The following is a 9,800-nucleotide window of genomic DNA, read 5'->3' on the forward strand; positions in this document are numbered from 1 at the left end:
AAGTTCGAAATCATACACACATATACATAGATATGTACATTTGTGGTTCATACCACTTTCCTTTGAAACAACCCATTGTAGCTCTGCCGGTAGAAATCCATTTGGCATATTTGTAACAACTTCTGTAAAACTTTCAGCAAATCCAACAAAAGATACCCATGAATGATACTTGAAGAAAAAATGGTGGTAAGTCTAACTGTTCAAAAATTTGGTAAAATTCATAGTTGTCTTTTCGTGAGAGTTGAACATAATTCTTGTGTATTTTTCCAGTTTTTACGTGGCCATAAGTTTGCGACTATTTTTGCTGCTAATTAACAAAACTGGCTATTTTGACCCATGACAGGAGAATTAAAAAGTAACAAACAATCAAAATTCAAGAACTGTACTTCTTCACAGGTGCTTTGATGCAGTGCTTGATGAAACTCCAGACACTCGAACGCTTATACTCATGGGTACCGGGAAGCGAGAGGAAGTTAGACATGCTAATCAGTCAGGAAGCCATCGCACTTTGTGCTACAAAAAGAATGTGGATCTACGCGTGCTCATACAGGATTTTCTCCAAGGAGAAGGCCAACTTGACATGTATAAGTACTCCAAATATACTTGAAGAAGACACAGGCTTGTATCCAAGAATACATCATCGCTGGCTACTGCATAAGGATGTTGTACTTCGTAAAAATAGAAACCGGAGATAAGCACCGGCCTGATGAGCCTTCTGGCTCGTAAGCGGAGACTTTACCTTTTTTTACTTCGTAAAAATGGAAACCTTCTGCTGCGTTTCCAGATATGGAATAACCATAGTTTAACTTGCAATCCTTACAGCAACAAGACAGTTTCGTGGCAGATTTTCTGATTGGAAAACACAGTAACTGTACACATCTTATTCTGTGAAATGAGCAGAGATTTCCACTTAATGCAATTGCTGATTGGTGGCGTGAGGATTTCCATTTCCGTAACGTCATTGCCGGATATCTGCTGACCGGTGGTGCAAAACAATAAAACATTGATTAACTTTTCCTGAATGATCTCCCCAACTGCGGAAAATGTTTTGAAGTAATAGGCCAACAGAAAGGAGCCAAAGTATATCATTCTTACTGAGCGCAGAGCACAAATCTGACAACTCTGCATGTGAGACATTTTTTAGTCTTTCCAATCCCTCCAATCTTCCTTTTCCTTTCAGCGAGACTGGATAAAAATGTTTGCTCAAATGGAGAGGCCATCACAATTAGAAAACCTCACAACCTTCAGTCCTTCAAGTTGTTTGGGACAAAAACCACACGAATGTATTAATACGTAATGAGGATCCTCTTCTCTATCTTATCTACTCAACAAATTGGCAACATTAATGGCTCTGTCTGCACGGGGCAAGGTGTTATTTGTTTTGGAAAGATATATATCTTCTTTCCTCGAAGAAGAATGACTTCTAGTGAAGCATCACAATTTCCAATTTGCATGCCTTAAACTGGAGGATAACGTTCGTGAAGTATAATTAATCTAGCTTTTAAAAGAGTCTATCCATCTTAGATTAAGTTGACTGGCACTCCTGGTTATGGAATAAATTTGGTGTTTTCAAGTGCGTACCCGATGACCAAATTGAGAATTTGGTCAAGGGAAACAAATTTTATCACCATATTGTCGATGGTACCTGTTTCATGCGTCTGCTTTGTTATATTTCATCACGAATTTCTTATTATGCTCGGGCCCGGTTATTTCCAACTTAAACCCATTTCCTTTTGATATGCCCTTGTTTTCTCAGACATTTTCTATCAGCTATTGTGTATTTAGTTTTTTCAAACTCCCGCTATTTCAAAGTGATTGTTATTGACCTTTGCTGCCCTTGGCCTAAAACCAATCCTGTTTCAATATTTCAAACTCCAGTGGTAGAGTTGAAAGATAATGATCACATCATGTCAAAACATATTTAAGAATATGCGAGTTTTAAAAAAAATTTTCTCATTTCTTTGAATCATCCAGACTTTAGTTAGGGCTATGGAATGTGTTAGAATTTCACAGGAAAATGAGTCATATAGATCGCCCACAAGGACGTAGGAATTATTGTGAGGAAATGCGCAAATCAATATCAGACGAATTTCTCAGTGACAAAAGAATTTTGTTACTTGCGCTATCAGTAAGGTTATAGAATCTGGTACTGCTACCCTTTACATGTCTCCATTGGCACAAGCGTAAACCGAAGTACGTAACTTTTATTTGTCCAAACCTTTCAAGTGTTGCATTTGTCAAAATTAGTGTTATTCTCTGCTAGTAGTAAGCTATAATAGTAATTTATATCGAGCATGTTCTTATTAAACATAAGGTGCAGTTAAAGCGTGAGCTTTGTTGAAAACATAGCAACTAGCTGATTTCCCGCAAGGGAGAATAACAGCCTGTATGAAAATGTTAGGCCTGACAGGAGCCTTAATTAGGCCTGAATTTTTTAGGCTAACGGTAGCCTCACAGGACACTAACTTTCAGCGTTAAAATTAAGCATGACACGACCCTTACATTAAGATCACGTGAACCTTAAAAAAGTTGGTTTTCAGTCTCTTGTAATGTTTTTGTTAGGCTTATGTTACGTTGTTTGTGCTCGTATAAATTTGGCAAATCCAAAAAAATTGGAAAAATGTTTAGGTTCATGCTAGGCTCGTTCTAGGTTCTTTTTTTAGTTCAATTGAGCTCTGCTTAATGTATTATCTGTCGCTCGCGACTCTCCTGATTCTCGTTACCAGCGTCAGTGTTAAATGTCTCTCATCACGTTTGGGTGTCTCCACGTACATTCACTGTCAAGCCAAACGTTTTCCCATTCTTTGTGTGCTTCCTTCGGGGTCACTCTCTGGGCTTCCTTCTTCTGTATCAAGAGGCCCTACATCCCAAAGAATATATTGATATTACTGCTTCTATTACAATACAGTTGCTGTGGAGATGGCAGACAATTTGCCACTTGAAATGCTCATACATGCACCTGAAAGGCTGCAAATCTGTGAAAGTTGGGCTGCTACAGTACTGACCTTGCAATGGACCTTCTGACTGACGTGTTGCACCCAAGGGTCGGAGCTGTATAAGCCCAAAATATTGTCTAGACTAGCGGTTCACTACACTCAATGACAGTACGTTGTGATGCCCGTCAATCCACTTTCCTTTTTGTTTTATTCAGTTGTGTCCTGTTTAAAAGATATTCAGATTCAACATGTACCGGAAAGCACCCAAACAGCTTCTTGGCGAGTGTAGACAGCTCTGAGTCCTAATACATCGTTGAGATGGTAAATCCATAGATGCACAAACTGCATGTTTAATCCTTAGCTCGCCTTTTATGCAAGGGGACAATGTAGGACTCGCCTTTGCTTGCGAACTGCTCGATATTTAGAACAAAGAAAAGGACGTCCCAAGTCGGTAAGCAAGATATCCAAAAAATTCGTTATTATTATTTCCATTGCCTTAATTTGTGTTTCTGGGTGGGCTTTTGATCTCAGTTGACTATGCTTGAAATGCAAGGAGAATATGAGAATTTAGCTGAGCGTTGAAGTCTCACTCTTGCATACGTAACTTGCTGAGTAAATGTCGCATTAACTTGTGCTTCAGTTGGCAAAGTCATGTTCCCAGCTTGGCCCTCTTTCTCCCGTTCAAGATAAAACACTGTCGTGTATTCTAAAGACGGAGAGATCTAATGAAGATTTTTGGTCAACTCGCACACAAGAATTCTGGCTGACTGGCTTTTCCTTGTTAACTTTCTGGTCTTCCTTTAATTTAATGCCTGGGTTCTAATTCAAACGAAGATTAGGTTAGTGCAGTTTTCCAAACAAATTTTTCTACGGAAGAAGAGACTTTTTTTAAAACAGAATTATAGGAATTCAAAACGTCTTTTGAGCGGAAAAACAAGATGACACTGGAGCTAATGTTCATCTGATATATAGCTTTGATATCATGCTCTAGAACTCTGGTGACGAAATGTTTTATGAGATTGGGAGAATATTGGATACTCCTTCGTTCTCCTAAGTTGACCGTGATGTTAAAATTATTTTACTTACCTTTGCAAATGGTAACTTTCTCTGGATCAAGCAGAGACTTTTGACTTTGATTTTTGTGTCCCTTCTTTAGGACCAAACCTTGTCCGCATGAGTTCGCAAGTTCTTCAGTTGAAAACACTAATGGTAATAGTTTCTTTAGAAGAAAGACTGGTTCCTTTTGATGAGCTTTTTGAATCAGTGTGCGCAATGCAGTCTGATCCACGAGCACTTCATGCCCTTCCAGCTCTTTGAACTCTAAAATAGTAAAGATAAGATTTTTTTTAAAAAAACAGCATGTTTTGCATTAAGCTTTCTTACGTATTGAAATACCTGCGCTGGACTAAGGTTAGCCTTCACTGTGTATTTTGGCACTGGCTGCACTTGATCCCCATTATTGTCACTGTTAGTGTAATGATAAAATAAGGCTTGTAGGAATGAAAGCGCCTCAGCTGAAGGAGCTGACGAATAACAACAACAAAAAATAAATCAATTGAAGTTGATAAATTAATTTAATATACGAACATTTTTTCAAAACATTATAGTTTCCTAATGATATTAACGATGCGATTTCACACGTTTACAACCTGTAATCATAGACAAGATCAAGAAAATATAGGTCTTGAAATACTGGCTGAATGAATTACCGGCACAAAAATGGATTTACGTTTTGTATAAATCAAGGAACAAAGCCAGTAATTAGACGCTCTGAGTGCTAATAACTTGTAGAAAAAGAACAACAAAATGAAATACCTGAAGAAAGAATGGACTTCACTGTGCTTATATAACTAATGTGCTCTGCGAATACATACCTGGAGGCCTCATTTCCGGTTGTTTTTTCAATGTTGCTAGTTTCTCTTTCATTGAAGCATTTTCAGCTCTCAGTTTCTCATTTTCGGCAGCAATGCCTTGGACATCGCCTTGGACATTGCCTTCCTGTGTGCGAGATAATGGTGGTGAAATCTGACAGATGGGTGATAATAGCTGGGGCTGAAGATCATCATCGATTGTAAGAATATCTTCATCTTGCTGTGAGCAGTTGGGAACAATTTTGCAAAGGCCACTTAGCACTAGGGCTTGATCACATGTAGCCCAAGTTTGAGAAATGCTCGTCTCAGTTGTTACTTGTGAATTTGGTACAACTGGATAAATTGCTTGTTGGGCTGTAACTGGCTGTGGCACTGCTTTTGCTGTGGGTATGGGTTGAGAAATTAAGAGCACTGGAGAGGTCGCTTGCAGACCCGAGGCTGGAGGTGCTACTGCGGGCTTAGTTGAAGGTAAAGGTGGTTTAGGTGAAACTAAAGAAACCGCTTGTGGAGCTGATTCTGGAGGTGTGGCTTGTTGAGATGAAAGCACAGCTACTACAGATTTTCTTAAGCCTTGACAAGAAGATTGTGAAGAAAGCACCTGACTTGTTGTATTAGTAAGTGCCAGTGGTTTAGCTTGAATTATGCCTGGATCGAGAGCTTAAGTTACCTGGTAATTAAGGCACCGCTTGGTAAGCAGCTGCAGATGTAGGTACGAGTCTATGAAGGTGATTGCAGTTTGACATCTCGCTTCGTGTGGATACTGGTGGATCAACAACAGGAGTTGCAAGTGAATTAGATACAACTACATCCTTTTGTGTGGTATGTGTTAGACTTGAGGGAAATTTGTTTCTGTACTTGTTGGAAAACATCAATTGGCCAATGTTGTTTGCTGTTGACTGTTCTGCGTTTGCTTGTTGCCGCTTTTCCTTACCTGACTGCAGTTAACGTATTCTTTTCCCTTGTTGTCATTACGTTTGTTCTTTTTGGTCGCGTCCTGTTCGTTTGCCTGATCCAAGCTTTCCATCATTATAGCAGTGGTTTTTCTTTTCCTTTTCCCCAGTGAACTGCCAAGTTCTTCTTTATCTTCAATATGGTCCTTTGAGTTCAAATTTTGCAGTGTTGACTGACAAAGGTCTTTTAGTATTCATCTTCAGAGTAGCCTTCCTCCCGTCTTTTGCCCATGATTTTCACACAGTGGTCTTCAAATTTTTCTAGTATTTTCTTCTCCTCTGTGAACCAAAATTTGTAGATATACAAATATCACTTCAGTTGGAACCAAAACATACATGCATACATAAAACAATTTGGCACTTACACAAACTTAGTTTGTCAGAAATCAACACAATCCAACTGGTGGTAACGGTTCTTTCATAAAATGTTAGCACATCTGAGATTACTGTACTTAGACTTACTTTTGTCAGCTGTTTTGACAATTGTGCCAATGTAGGCTTGCTTGTTGCCTTCTGGTCCTCGCCAAGTAACTTCGACTTCTTCCCCCACCTGAAACCCACCTCTCAATGCACACCAGTTCTTTGGAATTACTGAAAATCACTTATCAGACTTATACTAAGCACAGACGTATTGATTAGCCATAGCGGTATTCCTGATATTGGCACTGGAGACACAATGAAAATGAAATGGATTTGGATTCCCGCTTGCTCTCTCTTCTGCCGTTGATTAATTATTTCGACTTTTAGTTTAGACCGCCAAAAATTGTAGAACCAATCAGAAGTGGTCATTCAGTGATCACGTGAACATGTAACCGTAAATGTTGTGCAAGAGAAGTAGTTTAACACCGAGATTTTCGTTCACAATACTCATTGCATTTCCAGGCATTCAGTTCAACCAGCACTGCTTTCGTCTCGACAAAATTTCGTTTTATAGAGCCCGATGGCTGAATTGAATTCAAAACGACGAAGAAAGGACACAGCCCACGTGGATCAGTTTCAAGAAGTCTGTTTTCGTCTCGATTCCCCACGAGACAACGAAAATAATGACGAAAAGGATGAATTTAAGGAAGTTTCGGTACCACTTAAAAGTTATGGATTCTACTGCGGGCAACTTCAAGAACAACCTCAAATTTAACCTGTACACCTACCACCTATGAAACAGGCCGAGATGAGATTCAGGATTTCATTGTTAGTGATGAACATCACTTGCACTCTATTGATATACAATTTAAGGAAATTGAAGCATCACTCTTTCGTAGTTTGCTCAGTACAAATTTTTCCACTGCGACGGACGTGATGAATTAGCGGATTGCATGTGGGATGCAATTTGCGCCGATGTATTGCCAATGGAAAATAATACTCCTCCAAATGACGAAGAAGACATACTATGAGTTGGATGAATTTGGCGACGAATTAACTACCAATTCAGAAGGCGAAGAAGTGCACACTTTTCCACCCATTCAATCAAAGCCAAACTATGAGCCCACCCCCTCCCCAAACGATGATCAACCTCTTTGCAACAAGTCACAACTAACAATTCCGCAATGATGACTTTGTTAGTGTTGTTTACAGTTAAATACCATTTGCCTGGAGAAGCTGTAGTGCATTTAGTAACTCTGCTTTCCTTAGCTTCACCTGCTGGTCACAACCTGCCATCTATCCACTCTGAAGAGTTTCAAAGCCTACTTTCGAAGTTTGAACAGTCCGTTTAATTTTCATTATTACTGCTCATTTTGCTTTACACCAGTGAATAGTAAACATGTTACTATTTGCCCCAATTCCGCATGTCTCAAGGATTTGAAACCCAAAGGCGCTCGTAGTTACTTTCTTTATTTCCCTATTGCTGAACAATTGCAACTATTTTTTAAACAACCAGGTACATCCCTACAGCATCGTTTCAATAGAGAGAAGAAAGTGTCTTGAAATATAGATGACATATATGATGGAAAGGTTTACTGAGAGAACTAATGAACAAAGCAATTTTAAACAGTGGAAACAACATTTCGTTCCTTTTTAACACCAATGGAGTCCCAGTTTTCAAATCATCAAAAGTTTCGATATGGCCGTTATTTCTTTTTTTTTTGTGTAATTTGTTTATTTTTATTTGCCAACTACCATTTACAAACTTACCAAAAGGAGCAAAAAAAAAAAAAAGAGAAAGTTACAATTTACAAAACATTACCCAAAATGACTTACTTAAAAAAACAAACAAACAATACTTTAAGTTAAAAACAAAGAAGACCAACTAAATGTAGGATGTGACAAGGTTAATTTTCTACTAAGTGTTTAAAGCAGCTACTAAGTTTTCCCATTTTTTAAAATGAGTAGCGAGTTTATCCCTCTCCCTCGCAATATGGAGTTCGATATTATAAACACGTCTTATCCTGGCAATAAAGCCTCTCAACGAAGGTAAACCTCCAAGGCATTTCCTTACATAATTAAATATAATATTTACTTAAAAGCATAACATGATTGATTATAAAGAAATCTTTCATTTCTTCAAAAATCCCTGAAAACAAACCTATCTCGTTAAAGGATTCTATAACAATGTTATTTTCTTTAAGCCAGGACAAGACTGGACACTTTGCAACGAGAGAGTAAATGTTCTAAGGATTTTGGTTCTGCATTGCAAAAGGTGCAATTTGGAGATTGCGAAAGGCCGAAGCGAAGTAATTTATCATTTGTAAAGACAATATTGTTGAGAATTTTGTATTGAAATTCTCTCAATTTGGAATCAAGTGTAGTACGGAAAGGAAGAGAATAAACCTTTTTCCAGTTAATGACCGTATCTGAGTATTTGTCTGATTTTTTTTGTTGGGCTGTTGGAGGGATTTGTTTTTTGCACAAAAAAAGAGTCGCATATCTGTTTAGAGGTTATTTCTTGTGATCAATGAGTTACCCTATGAGAAAAGGATGGCAAAAGAAAACATGCTCTTTGCAGGACTCCTGTTTGGAGACAAAACCTGCCATGGCAACTTACCTCATTAGCCCCTCTATGACGAACTTCAACTTCTTGATGAGGGCATTTTAATGCAATCTCCTGAAAAAGGCCAGTTTCCACGTAGATGTGTCCTTCTGGCCGGAGGTTGTGATTATGAAGGTATATGTATGACAAAATTCAATTCACAGAAATGGCAATACAATTAGACGAATCAGACATTCAACAAGTCAAATTTGACAAGAAGAAAGCTACTAAAGGCGAAAAGCAGTAATATACGTAAAGGCATCGTATACGGAAAGGCATCGTACAGAAAGGCATCGTTCAGAAAGGCATCGTACGGAAAGGCATCGTACACAAAGGCATCGTACAGCAATGCATCGTGCACAAGGGCATCGTACTTGTGACAACTTGTTTGAAATAGAATAAGAAGTTATTCAGTACTTAAGGCGTGCCTTAAGAGAGATTTTACAGCAAGTGAGCAATGGAATCGAGAACGATTGTATTTCTTTCCGCTTAGAGCAAATAATCGAGGTCCTTTTAAGATCAACAAGTGTTTTCCAAGATGGCGGACAACTTCTGTCAGTTCTTCGTAGGGCATTGGTTATCGTGCAAGGTCCTCCTGAGGTTGCATCCACTGCACAACACCTCTCCTTTATTCCGGCGCAAAAGGAAGACCACGAGTTGAGATACAACCTGAAGCTTTAAAATTTCTGGTTGAATTTGGTTTCAAGGCTGGGGAAATCGCAACAATGTTTTGTGTGAACATATGGACAATTCAGAGAAGAATGGCAAACTTCAACATAAGAGAGGACGTACCCCATTATACTCCAATTTCGGATAACCAACTAGACGAAACATGCAGACAAATAACTTCAGAATTTCCAAACTGTGGAGTGAGGAGGATGAGAGGTTTTCTCTTAGCTAGAAATATACGTGTGTCTTGGGAGAGGACAAGGGAGGCGATGAGAAGGATAGATCCCCAGGGTGTGCTTCTAAGGTCTCTTCAACTTAACATTGTAAATCGTAGAGTGTATTCTGTGAGGGTTGCCCTCGCTCTGTGGCATATGGACAGTAACCACAAGCTTATAAGGTACAAGTCCTT

The sequence above is a fragment of the Montipora foliosa genome, chromosome 3, assembly GCF_036669935.1.
Source record: "Montipora foliosa isolate CH-2021 chromosome 3, ASM3666993v2, whole genome shotgun sequence".
Lineage (NCBI taxonomy): Eukaryota > Metazoa > Cnidaria > Anthozoa > Scleractinia > Acroporidae > Montipora > Montipora foliosa.